Source organism: Myodes glareolus, chromosome 25, assembly GCF_982192425.1.
Source record: "Myodes glareolus chromosome 25, mMyoGla1.1, whole genome shotgun sequence".
NCBI lineage: Eukaryota > Metazoa > Chordata > Mammalia > Rodentia > Cricetidae > Myodes > Myodes glareolus.
The window spans coordinates 5,978,653-5,993,583 of NC_142050.1; positions in this window are offsets into that span (position 1 = coordinate 5,978,653).

The following is a 14,931-nucleotide window of genomic DNA, read 5'->3' on the forward strand; positions in this document are numbered from 1 at the left end:
GGGGGAACCCAGCAGCAATGGACATGCCCAGCAGCAATGGGCTTGCCGCAGTGTTGGGCACTGTCTAGCTGTCCATGCTCCTGTAGATAGCTCTCCACTCATGCTCACGTAAGCAACCCAACAAAAGCCAGTGGGTTACAAAAATGACATTACACTGGCGATGGAACCCAGGGTCTCCTGGCCAAGTGCTGCACTACAGTTACACCCTCAGATCTTGGAACTTTACTTTTCACCAGCATTGAGTGCCTGTCCTATGTCCAGTGTGGGAAGCTGTCTAGTGTACAATCTCATAGCGAACAGGCTCTACCATCTGCTTGCACAGATATCAGGGCTTTAAGATCATCAGATGTTTTATTACCCCCATCCTCTACCTACTTGGGCCTCTACTCTTTCCAGGTGCCCAATATCTATCTACAAAGCTTTCTCAGATGCAGACTGCCTTGAAGCCCTTCTTGCTGTCTCTAAGCAAGTAGAAGTCCCCTTTTGCTGAGCCCCCATGTTTCCGTCACTCTTCCATGACCTTTGTCACACTCTACATACTAAGGTTTCATGGGCTTATTTTGACTTTTAAACAACAAAGTATTAAGGACAAATCCTAAATGGTTCTCTCTCTCTCTCTCTCTCTCTCTCTCTCTCTCTCTCTCTCTCTCTCTCCAGCCTGGACTATTGGTGGTTGCGGTAGGACACGGTTAGCAAATTTAAGTAAAAATGCACTGGAACCCGAAATGAGGGATTATGATTCTCGTGTGACAACATCTGTCCATTGGAAGGCAGGTTAGCAGCAGTTGGTGCCTCTCCTTTTCATTGTTCTCCTAGGCTACTGTTGCATCTGATGCCGGATAGGTTACTCATTGCTTTAGGGTAAAATCTCCTCCCCATGGCAAAGTGAATACATGTCTTTACTATATGACCACGTCTGGTGACAGGTCTTGACAAACATTTTAGAAAGTGACACATGCATGTTTTCTTGTGTTTGTGCCTGTGTGTGTGCACAGGAATGGAATGGAGAACTGGATATGAGAAGGCAAGGCAAATGGTATAAGTTCTCCTTTAGGGGAAATGTACACTATACCAACTCGGTTAAGGGGGCTTGGAGGCAGAGGGCTAAGATTAGAGCCTGCTCAAAGCACAGTTGGAGGCTTACACTAGGAATTCAGAGAGCTGCTCTCCTTAAGAAATTGGTTGGAACCTGACTTTAAAATCAACCATTAAATATACCATTAAACTCCCAGCACTTGGGAAGCAGAGGACAAACTGGGGTTTTAGAGAGACCCTGTCTCAAACAAAACAAAACAAAACAAAACAAAACAACAACAAACAACAAACAAAAAAAATTGATTGGATTAATAATGGGCTCTTATCTAGACCAACACATTAGACTTTTGTCTTTCCCATGTGAATTTAGAACCCTCTGAGAAGTGTACATACAGACCTAATTAGAGGTTGAAATTACTTATCTTAGTAGCAATGAAAGCTGAATTGAAGATGGCTTCCATTCCACCCTCTGTCCTGATTTGACATATCTATCTTATTTCATTGGCATGCCCTCCTGTCATTGGCACATCCCCTGCAGTGGCGGCATCTCAAGAAGCCTCACAAGACGGTGATGAAAATGGACTTGTGAAGGTGAGATGACTCATAAGGATAAGGCGGGGATGTTGGGCTCCTGACCTCATTCATTCCTCCAAAGTAGCCAATTCCTTCCCCACTTTTGAGGATGAATGAAGCAGTAGAGAGGCCAGAAAAATTCTTCTCCGTGAATACATAAGTGAAGAAAAGAGGAGACTCCATGCTCCAAAACTAATACCAGCTAAATAAGAGATTGTGATTTTAACAGGGCTAAAATTTTTTTTATGCAGATATACTAAATAGAGCCCATCTTTAGAAACTTGTTGAGTCAGTTTGAATATTAACTTTTATTTTCTGTCCTAAGCAGTGGAAATGGACATTCCTTTGACAGCTGGCATGATGTCAGGCCTTGTCAGAAATGAGTACTGGAGGAACACAGTGAGAGAAAGGAGACCAGTGGGGTGCCCTGGGCAGACAAGGTGAAACAGCGACACATCTTTACATGATTAACCAAATGCAGCAAAAACAAACATATCACATTATTCTGTCATTAAACAAATGCAGTATCAACAAATATAACATACCTTTACATAATTAAATATTCCACAACAGCCTAATTGTTTTAGGAAAGATATTAAAACTTTTCAAAGTGGTTAAAACCAGCGATGGGAATTTCAGGTAAGCTGCCTGAGAAATTACCTGGACAGCTCCAAGTAGCTCATCTCTAATTCTTGATATCAACCATGGGCACCTCTCCCTCCTATGTGCTGAAGCAGCAGGAACATCCAGAACATCTGAGTGGTGTAACATCTGGATAAATACTCTTGAGAGGCATATGAGCAGATTGTCTAGGGGCTGCCAGTCCTGGAATTCAGTTTCAGCCTCAGTAAATTTGATTCTGAGAAAGCATAACTCTCAACAGAGGAATCTAAAATGGCTGAAAGACTCTTAAGGAAATGTGCAACATCCATAGTCATCAGAGAAATGCAAATCAAATCAACTCTGAGATTCCATCTTACACCTGTAAGAATGACCAAGATCAAAAACACTGATGCCAACTTATGCTGGAGAGGTTATGGGGAAAAGGGAACACTTCTGCATTGCTGGTGGGAGTGCAAGCTGGTACAGCCCCTTTGGATATCAGTATGGTGATTTCTCAGAAAATTAGGAAACAACCTTCATCAAGATCCAGTAATACCACTTTTGAGTATATATCCAAAGGATGCTCAATTGTGCCACAAGGACATGTGCTCAACTATGTTCACAGCAGCTTTGTTTGTCATAGCCAGAACCTGGAAACAACCTAAATGCCCCTCGACCGAAGAATGAATAAGGAAAACGTGGGACATTTACATAATGGAGTACTACACAGCAGAAAAACATAACAACATCTTGAAATTTGAAGGCAAATGAATGGAGCTAGAAAACATCATATTGAGTGAGGTAACCCAGACCCAGAAAGATAATTATACATGTACTCACTTATAAGTGGGTTTTAAACATAAAGCAAAGAAAAACAACATACAAATCACAATCCCAGAGAACCTAGACAACAATGAAGACCCCAAGAGAGACACACATAGTTCTAATGTACATGGGACGTAGACAAAGACAAGATCTTCTGAGTAAATTGAGAGCATGGGGACCCGGGAGAGGATTGAAGGGTAGGGGAGAGGCAGGGAGCAAAGCAGAGAAAAATGCAGAGGTTAATAAAAAACAATAAAAATGGTATATAATATCTTAAACTATGTAACACCCTCCTAGCCCTTATAACTTGTATCTATTATAATACCATGGTGTTATGTAGATAGATTAAAGGAAGACAGAATAATAGACATTAGACAAGTGTTAGATTTACATCTATTGTTATTTTCATATAATTAAATCAGACTTTAATTTTGATCTCTCATTCCAATAAATTTGAAACAATTGACAAAAAAAAAATCAGGACATTTTGCCGTCTGGCTTTCACAGATATGTACTAATTCCCATTACTGGTAACAGGTTCAGAGGATGTTGATTGGAGCCTTAACTCATGACTACATGACCATTGGCTGATTATAATGTACCTCTTCAGGCTTTGTTCCCATACACACACAAAAAGAAAAGGAGAGATTATTTTGGTCAGATTGCTACCAGTGTTAAAGTTCTCTGATTTTATGAAGAAAACTTTCTGAAAGTTCTTCAGATGCTTCTAATTTAGAATCAGTTTTCTTCTGCTCGTATTTTTCTATCTTCTTTCACTCCCTAATAGCTAATGCACAGATTCATCTTTCTCACTGTATATCAAACCTCGCAAGTGGTTATCGACCTGCAGTGCCGATCTGACGGCCTTTCCTGGTTACACTAATGCCTCTTTCAGAGAGTAGTAACTTCACTTTCACGTTGGATCATTGACAAAAACTACTCTTTGTAGACCTAGAACTTCTGCTTAATATCAGTCATTTTTCATGTTTCCCCAAATCAAAATCCAGTGTTGATTTTTTTCTACATGTCTCAGAGTGACATGTAGAACTCTGTTCATATAACGTGCACTTTATAAATAAGTGTTGATAGATAGCTACGTACATTTCTCCTAAAGACAGATGAAAACAATTAGTGAAGATCAAATCTCTGTCTTTCTGAGAGGTTTGCCAAAGGAAAAGCAGAATCAGAGAAAAAGATTGTCATTAATTTTCCCATGTTATTTATTTTTTATTTTAAAAAATTGAAAAATGTAGACATATATGAGGTAGAAAAATTTTGCACTCTTTCCCATCCTGTTCTCTTGGTCATTAGCAATGTAGGACAGGAGAGAGGTAAGTGGGTAGATAATACATAGACAGATAGGTAGATGTCTCAAGTGCCCCCTGAAACATCTAGAGAGGTGTTCAGGAACACTGCTACAAAAACGATGCCATCCTTTGACAAAAAACATTGAGGATGGACCCTAGAGGTTCAACACAATCCTTCACTATTCTTTGTAGGAGTAGGTTCTGCTTGCTCATACCAGCTGCCCAGAACCAAAATAACCACACAGAAACTGCATTCATTAAATTACTGCTTGGCCCATTAGATCTACCTTCTTATTGGCTACCTCTTACATCTTAATTTAACCCATTTCTATTAATCTGTATATCACCATGAGGTCGTGGCCTACCAGCAAAGTTTCAGCACATCTACCTCTGGCCAAGGATCCATGGCATCTCTCTGACTCTTTTCTTCTCCCAGCCTTCAGTTCTGTCTTATCCACCTCCCTACGTTCTGCCCTATCAACAGGTCAAGGCAGTTTCTTTTGTCATTAACCAAGAAAAGCAACACAGAGACAGAAGGACCTCCCACACCAATCCTTCAATGGCCTGTGAAGACAGCTCTTTTCTTTGGACAGCTCTCATAGGCTATGAAAGTTCTGACTGGTTCCCCACTGCAAGACGCTCGGGAGTCTCATAAGAATGAGGCATAGGTCTTCTCATTTCCTTGTGATTGAGAAACTATGGGGCATCCTTCCCTTCTAATTTCTACCATCTCTCACAGTGTCAGTCTAAGGTGTCACCATCTCAATCAATTCCTTTTTCTCTACCCTGCCTTACCAAGAACTGAGGAAAAGACAAAAGCAGAAGAGGAAGAAAACTATATCAATCAATCATTTATTTTTCTATCATATACCTATCTATCTATATTATCTGTTGTCCATTTTCTCTTTTTTTTGTTTTCTTTTTTGTTTTTTTGTTTTTTTTTTTTGAGACAAGGTTTTTCTGTAGCTTTGGAACCTGTCCTGGAACTACCTCTGTAGACCAGGCTGACCTCGAACTCACAGAGATCCACCTGCTTCTATCTCTCTTCTGTCATTTATATATTGTATATTTGTCTATATATTATCTGTCTCATCTATCATCTAACCTATTATCAATTATAATGATATGTAATATAAAGTATCAAAGATATTTTCTATGGCATTATATATACAAAACTACTTAATTCTTTTAAACCTCAACACCATGACGATGTGTGCTGGTTCACATTTATGTGCTATATATACACTCATGTATAAACAAGTTATCATAAATGGGTTATTGTAAATATGGGAATTAAATATGTTGCTCTACACTTTGCTTATTCACCTAATAAATAGCCTCTAATAATTATCATTGGTATTTGCTATTGTAGCATTACAAGATTAGCTATTTGAAAAAGATGTATGCACAATATTCTATCCAATCAATCTCATAATTATGTATGCTTAGCTTTTTTGCACATTTTTCTTATGTATAATGCTGCAATTAATTTTCTGAAATAGATGAATATAACAGTGATTAGATGTTTTGATGTCAATGTTTGTAGAAGAAGTATCTGGCAGTAGAATTACTGGGTTAGGTGTCATGCATATTTAAACTTTTATTTGATTAGGTCTACTTGCCTTACATCTTATCAATGGTATATTAGAATCCTATCTCATCACAGCTTGTCTTAGTCAGTGTTCTATCACTGTGAAGAGACACCGTGACCAAGGTAGCTTTTATAAAGAATAACATTTAATTGGGTCTTGCTTACAGATTCAGAGGTTCAGTCCATTATTCTCATACCAGAATGCATCACAGCATGTAGGCAGACTTGGTAGCTGAGTGTACTACATCTGGATCTGTAGGCAGCAGAAAGAGAAATAGAGCCTCTGAGTCAGGCTTGGGCATCTGAAACCCCAAACCCCACTGGTGCCGAGTGACACTCTTCCTCCAACAAAGCCATTGTTGTGCCCTATCCCCCAGCGGTACCTACTAATCTCTCTCAAGTAGCACACTCTCTAATGACCAATCATTTAAACACATAAGTCTATAGGAAGCCTTTCCTATTCAAATCACCACACAGGTGTAATAATACACGATATTTTTAATGCTTCGTAAAACTTTTATCAATATATCTTATTGGTAGAAAACAGAACCTTTGAATTTGAAGGAATATTTATATAATTTCATGTATTGATTAAGCATTTGTATTTCTAATTCTTTTAGCTGCCTATTACTGTGTTTTGACAGTTTTTTTCTGTTACCCAGTTCCTTTCTTTTCCATCTACATTTTAAAACCATTTTAGCATTGGGCATAACTTTTCATCAATCACATGATATAAATATACAGATCTTCTTTGTCTTTTGACTTAGGTTATTATTTCAAATAATTCACAGCTTGAAAGGTTTTTAAATAAATTTAACAAAACTTTTTTTGGATTTGAAGTTTTACATTATGTTGTGAAAGACCTTACTCTTTCTGGTATATAGACATATTTATTCACCCCCTCCCCCGGGCTTTTTTGTTGAGGACTAGGGTTAGGCTATGGTTATGGATACACTTTTTGTTAGGGCTAGAACTAGAAGTAGGGCTAGGTTAGGGTCACAGTCAGATCTCAGGTTATGGTTTGTGTTAGGGTTAGAATTTGGATGGGACTAGAGTCAGTCTTAAGGTTAAGAGAAATGTTTATAGTTAAGGTTTGTGTTAAGACAAGAACTTGATTAAAGTTAAGAGTGGGGTTAAACTTAGGCAGAATAGGGTTAAGTTTAGGATTAGGGTTTAAGTCATGGATCTGGTGAGAATTAGGGCTGGCTAGGTTAGGTGAAAATTTGGGGCTACGGCTACAGCTGGGCCTTGCACTATGATTAGGGGTAGAGCTAGGCCTAGAGTTAGAAACATTGCCAGAGCTAAGGCTGGAATTACTATTAGGGTTAACGTTAGGACTAGGGTTTAGGGTTAAGATTAGGGTTTAGGGTTGGTTAGGGTTAGGACTAGAGTTTAGGGTTAGGCTTGGGACTATAATTTAAGTTTAGGGTTAGGACCAGGGTATAGGGTTAAGGTTACTCTTCGTCCTAGGAGTAGTGCTGCACTAGGGTTTGAGATAATTTTATGATTGGGTTTAGGTCTAGGGTTATGATTTTAGCTTGTACTGTGGTTATATTCAGTGGTTGAGATGTTTTAAGTTTAGGGCTAGGTATGTGTCAGGTTATGGTTCATGAAGGTTAGGGTTTGGGGCTTTTTTATGGTTAGGGAAGAGGTATAATGAGGATTATGGCTAGGTTTCATGTTAAATTGTGTTAAGTTTACAGTTGTGGGTTTTTTTTTTAAATCAGAAACCTAGGCTTAGTGTTAGGACCAGAAGGGCTTAAACTACCATTTTATCTCCAAGCCTTCACCCCATCCAAAAGATATATAAATTAGTTAAATTCAACTTCTTCATCACCAATGCTAATAATAGTAATTGATGAGTTGTTAAATGTTTAAAAGCAGATGTTTAATTAAATTTGTTCAGTAATATGACCCACACCTATTTACATTTAGAATGTGTACTTAAAGGTAATGAGCTATTGGGAAAGATCTTGCTTTTCTTCCTCACCCTTCTGCCTTTTGTTCTTTCTTCCCTACATTTTAGATTTATATAAAACTATCCTGAATTTTCTTTCCTTTGTGAGCTAAGGTTTCCCCATGCAGCACAGCCTGGCCTGGACCTCACCTAAGCTAGTGTTGTGTTTCTGTTATTGTGGCTCTCACTTCTGAGTGTTGATCTGGTGGATTACCACCATACCCAGCTTACACTGAGTTTCTTCCACAAAGTTCTTTCTAAGTCCACGGTCTCCAATCTGTTTTAGAGAACACTATATAAACAGTGGAACTCAAGTTCATATAAGCAATCATACCAGTATTCCTTTATGATGTGTTTTTCTAGGCACTGTATTTCATAAAAATAAGTTAAAATGCTTTTAAAATTCTTTCTGTAAAAGCAGGGGAGAAAAGACAGCCAGATATAATTCTTATTATAGATTTTCAAATGAACCATGAAGTAAGGTGAACACATTGATAAAATATAGAGTAACAAACAATGTTCTGCTTCCTACACAAGCATGCTTACTAAAGCACACCTGATACATTAACATTTAGAGCCACACAAAAGACAAATGCTTTTCATTACGCAGGCATTCTCTCGATGACAAAAGCATCCTCCCTAATTCACCTAAGGCTCTGTCTTCTACCTCTATGATCACTTTCCTTGCTCTGTTTCATCTGTTTTTTAAATATATGTATAGCAAGCTCTCCACTTATGCATAAATAATCTTATTACAGAAAATGATTTATACTAGGAGAAAAACAAACACCCAAAAAACCCCAGAAATCAGAAATGGAGTGAGGTAAAAAGTGTTTAAAAAGTCTACACTATTTCAAGAAGAACTGACTGAGGATGTCCAGCCCCAACAGGTTTCTCTGCAGTGTAATCCGTGTGCAGAAGGCTCAGGGAACATGGCAGAAAAGAGGGTGGACGATTGCAGGAGCCAGAAGACCAGGCATCTGTTGTGAGATTGTGTCTTCTATATGGGCCAGGGAATCTGTAGCCATGGAACCTCAACAGTATGACACAAACAAGACCCAAACGATGAAAACACCTAGTGTGACAAGTCAATGCGAATGTAGAAAATCTCACAAGGCCCCGCCCCTAGATGAAGAACTGAGGACAATTACTGACTGCTGAGAGAGGGAGACTCAGTCTCCCTTAGGGATAGGTGCCCCAAGTGGTAAGCCAACACCAAGTGGTCAGTCTTAAAGCTATACAAACAAGCAACACTGAAGGAGTTAGCCCTCAAAGAGCAATGCATGCACATAAGTCTAATTCATTGGAAAAAATGAAGTCTGTGTAATTTTAAACCTCAGATTCTAATACTGAGATCCGAAGAAACACAAAATTCACTTGGACTTAATGGTTATAAGGTTCTTGTCTTGTTTATCATTGCCAAATTTATGTAACTGCATATGAGGTTGAGACCCATAGTTTAAGGAGGGTGGGGGCCTAGGAGATCTAGTTTCGCATGCTTGCTTCTGTTGTCTTAGTGAGCTAAGACTTAAGTTTTCTATATCATAATTGATATGCATGAAAATGAAACACCACAGAGCCTTTTTCACAGGATGGCTACTGCTACCAGATGTGACAAGGCGTGGACACTGCCTAGCAGAGTGATCGTCACAGAGTAAGATACCACAAAGTGGTGACTTCTACTGCTAGCGCTGCCTTTGCCCCGGGTGGGACTGTAACATGGAGGCCACACGGAGCCCATGATGCTCCCTCCTCTTCCTTTAGCATCTCATGCCGTAATAGTGTGAAACATAGCATTGCTCAGAGTTGTAGGCCGGTGCCACTGAGGAAATTCTGAGTGAAGACTCTGGAGGCAAATTTCCTCTCCAATTGGACCTTGGACCGAAGCAGATAGTGAGAGTAAGGTGACTTGCAGTGAAAAGGCCTGGCAGAGAGAAGGAAAAGTGTTTTACTCCCCCACAGGGAGAGCCAAGATCCTATCAAGCAGGTCCTCAATAAGCAGTTGGTGAAATTCTTTTGCAAAGGAATAAAAGGCCCAGACAAAAGAGGACATAAAATTTAAAATTAGTGAACAGTAGCAACTGCATGCACCAGATTTTAGTCTCTTAGTAGTGCTGAATATTTATAAATTACTGAAGTTTATCTTCTAAATTTGTTCATCCTTGTTAAACTTTACTTTGATGGACTATGCAGTCAACATCCAAAACACAGATTCATTCATAATTAATACTTCAGGGTTGATAATTTTGTTTGCCTTAGAGGAAGTATTTTTAAAAAGCGCTTATGAAAGTTCTTAATTTGTGTTAAATAATTGTAAATATAAAGTCCAAATTTGAGGAAAATATGAATAAAACAGGATCCCAGGCCTAGGGCACTAGAAGAAAGAAAAATTATGGCTCATCTTCCTTAGTTAAATAATAGCATGTTAGGGAGCCCTTGAGAATAAAATGGCTTGATAAAATTTCCATGACAACACCTCCAGAGCTAATACCTGGTGGTAGAATTAGTGAAGAGCATGCAACACTTACACTGTCAGCTATAATTATGCCAAAATGGGCACTTTTGAATTCTGTTCTGACTATAGTGCATGCCAGTAAGTAATCATGTTAGAACTGTATATTGTAGATGCTCAACAATATTATTAATACATTTTAACCTATATCTTATCAATGAGACCTTAATTTTAGCCACTTTAACAGTTACTATTATAATCAAGTCATAGAATCTGCAAATAAGCAATTTCAGCTTTCTCATGTTTGACTAGCAATTAGCATGGAATTTTTGTCACTTTTCTTTGGGTCTTTACGTTTGCTGTAATTGTCTTCAATTTTCTGCATACTTCTACATTAGATCAGAATGAAGCAAAGATTCAATATCTCAAGATAGCCTTCAAGCCTGAGTGTCTTTTATCCAGTGTGACAGTTTACATGTTTTGCTACAAAGTATCTTAGGCTGTCCAGGAACATTTTAAAGACTGGTTTTCATTATTTATTTTTGATTCCTCATTGGAATCAGAAATATGTGTGCAATGAGCTTGGCTGTGAATGTTCTCTCCTGAAAATCTGTAAATACCTGCATCTCTCAGCTCCCTTAGAGAGGGAGCAACAGGAGAATCGTGAAGAGAGAGGCCAAACTGTGGGAAAACAGGCCATGGAGGCAGAAGCAGAAACCGTGAGGCCAGGGGAGCAGTGCAGGCAGCAGGGTAAGCAATAACCAGTGTGAAGAGCATGCAAGCCTTGGAAATGATAGAAGACTTAATCTTTTCTGAACTTGCAACAGGGAATTGAGCTCTGAGGCAATTAACAGAGACCCAAATGAAGCCCCAAGGGTCAGTGATTTGGGCAACCTCTATCAAGAGACTGAACTACCAGACAGTACAGTTGAAATGACTGCAAAGGGCCGGATAAAGAATAGGTGAGGGAAGAAGGTTTGCTTTTCAGTATTTATGACCTAAAGAATCTATGTAGTTGGATATGTATGTGTCTATATATGTGTGCATTATGATTGTATGCAATATAGTGCAACATTGTATATTGATAGAATGCATGCCTGGCATGCATGAGACTCTGAGTTTGATCTCCATCTCTATACCCCTCAAAAATCTAGCGATGATGGATTCTTTCAAGGAAGGCTGGGATAGCAGGAGAAATAACTATTTGGGGCTTTATATTACTTATTTGTACTATGCTTGGCCGAAAAACACTTTTCAGAATCCTCATTCTCTAACAGTTCCAAGTTAGCAGAGGCTACGTGGGTCATTTTGCATAGCATTTGGGAAGTGAAAGTTAAAATCAGGCATGTTCTTTCTATGCTGAGAGATGGGTGGGGAGGCAGCAGAGGATGCTTGAGCTCAGACATGTTGCTGTCTGTTCTTCATTTTGTGTGCCCAACACTTAGGCACATAGTTCCGTCAGCCGCTGCCAGATGTCCCTGGAGCTAATGTAGTTCCTAAATGGGACTCACGGGTAGGGTCAGGCAGGCAGGTTCTCTTAAGGGCCATGGACATCATGTATGCTGGAGGCTTGGGGGCAGTAACAGGCTAGTGTGGACTCACACAGCTCATTTTTCTGGCTCAGTTTTCTGGCTCTCCCTACCATCCATACCTCACAGTCATCCTCCCGTCTCTGCTAACTTCAGGTTCCAGTACCCAATGCAAAGACAACCTCAAACAGGTGGTCCCTGTAACTGCAGCGAGTGAAGTCCCCATTGCAAATCCACTGCTGTCTGTCATGTGTAATGGTTCTGTGTTTCGTATTGGTTACTGCTTGTAAACTATGTTAGAGGAATCTCAGTTTAGTTTGGTCCACCCTGTCTTGTTTTTGGCAGAATTTCAGTAAAGATTCCTAACTGACAGGTTTTATGTCAATTGTAGTGTCTGATGTTGGGCCTCTAAACAGCCTTATAATGAGACCCTCACTAGAAAGCCCCCTCAGAAATCTAACCCAGTTCAGGGAGGGGAGAAGGAATGGGGAATGAGTGCAAATACCCAGCTAATGGTTATCAGTGTTATCTACAAAAGAAATAGCAAGAAAAATGGGGTGTTTCTGTGGTCAAGGAGCTGCCCACACAAGGACATACCTGAAGAGCCCTGACATCTTAGCTGAGGACTTGCAAATGCTACGTCTAGAACCCATCCAGAATTCTCCCAGTGTTTGTAACAATTGTAATTTCAAGCAGAGCACTTCCTTGGCTTCTGAGAGGACTTCAGAGGATGATCAAGCCCGGAGCAGGGATTTGCAGCCAAGTGCAGTGAGTGAGCCAATTCAGAAACATAGACAGACACACTTGTCATTTCCCCGTGTCAGAAGGCAGTGATCAACAATAAATTTACAAGCTGTGCTGGCCTCATTGCTCTTCATTTGTCACATTGCCTCAGTTGTCATGGTTAGCTAGCCAAAGCAAACATAGGTTTCTTTATTCCAACCGTAACAACTAACTTTTAGAACACACATTGCACATCATACAGCGAATATATCTATAAACATATGTGTGCAGTTACAGAATGCTTGCAGAGGGATAAAGAGGCCACAGCAATATTCAATGAGTTCCAAAGAGGCCTAACTAGAGACGAGCAAAATGGTGATGGGACGCAACTGTAACAGTGAGGTCACAAGCCTTGCTGGAGGATTGCTGCAGAGCTGAGCTGAGCCAAGGCTCAGGAGTCGAGGAGCTGAACAGTGGCAGGACCTTGGAGGTTGTGGAGGTGAAGGGCAAGCTTGATTCTGGATAGACAGATAAGTAGATGAATGGATAGGAGTTTGAAAGAATGAACAGAAGGACAGACAGACAACAGTTGGAGTAGGCTGTATCAATAGTGGGGGCAGGGCTGAGCTAAAGTCTCTGGGTTAGTTGGGAGTTCTTTGAATGCAACAATGAGGTTTCCTGTCTCAGGTCAGCCAGTTCTGTCACCATCTCCATGTTAGGTGTCCTCTTCTTCATGGGTCCCAGTGAGGTCTGGTTATGTCTGATGAAATCTTAGGTCTGGTATTCCTGGTATGATTTTAGTACACTCATCTCCTCACAGAGTTCCAACTTAGATAAATTCAGAATGGCATCCTTTTTACTTTTGAGAAGAAGTTATTATCATTCTGTGCCCTGTGACTGTGGCTAGTCAGATGGAGCTGGTTTCATGTCCTCCAGAAAGCAGAGGCATCCCCTACTGTGAAAATGGACTCAAATGAAACTTGCAAATGAAGTCTCTAGTCTCTGACAAACCCAGTACATGATTCAGAGTAATTCAGAGGAGGGCACAGCCTGATCGCACCAGCAATGCAGCAGCCGGATGACATCTGAAGCGAGGGCACTGTGGACTTGGCTTCCAGATCTGTCCTGTGTCGTGTTTGTACAGTGACTGTCACAGTCAAACTGGAGCAAACCACGGTGGAGTATATGTAGAAGATAGCATGCAGGAGTGCGTCAAATCCAAGTGAATGAACAACTTTCTTTAAGTCATCTTTGGCTAATTTGGGTGCTCATCAGTAAGGGATGGAAGGAGGAGGCCCAGCAGCAAAGGGATGGCCCACCATTTTGCTGGACTCCTTCCAATAGTCTTGCAAGGCAAACTCTGAGCTTGGTTGGGCCCAGCATCCCAGGGACGTGGTTTCTATGAAGGCACACACCCTGCAGGGCATTTTATCATTTCAGCTCTGCTTCCCTCCTAACATGGGCAGCAGGTCCTGTGAACTTGGGAGGGGAAACGATGTGGGGAGGAGGCAGATGACAGAGCAGTTAGTAGAGGCATGAATTATATTGCTGGCTCAACTTCTGTCTCACACAGTAATTTTTATGAGCAAATGTAGAACACATTTTTTCCCAGATAGTTAATTAAGCCAGATGCACAGAGAACCGCTAGCGGCTTTCCCTCCAGTCCCCTGGGGCCTGCACTCTGCCTCTGGATCCGGGGAAGTTACCCATGAATAATTTAGTGTCTTGGACTGTTACCTGAGAAAGAGGACTCTTGGTTACCAATTAGTCACCCAGAGCCAAGAAACTTTTTGTGTCGTTCTTGCTATTTTCATAAAAGCAAAAACATACAAGACAATTTTTTTATGAGCAAATGCCCTTAACAGTATTTTCTGTTGTCCTGTTTGGACATCGGCATGCACAAATCTGAGAAACAAGATGTATTAAGGTTTGGAGTAGACTACAAAATAACTCTCTTAAAGAAAGAATCACTACTACGCATTCAGAGTAATTTTGTAGGCAGAAGAGAAATTAATCTCTCAGGTTAGATGACGGTCACATGGGTCCAGTGGGGGATCTGAAGAGAAGGCCTGTGTGCCCAGCTGGAACCAGATCTTGTTAGTCTCTCTGTTCCTGTCTCCTTTGCCGTTCATCAGGAGATACCGAGACATCTAAATATTGAGACTAACTGGGGCACTGGAATTAAACTGAACATTTCTACTAAATACTAATGGATGCAGGTAGAGGTGTATCCCTGGGGTTCAGTAGCTCTGTACTCACGATGAAGTCATCAGTCCAGATCCCGTGAACCTTAACCCACCAGCCTACACTTCTGCTGCTCCTCCAGCTTTGCACTG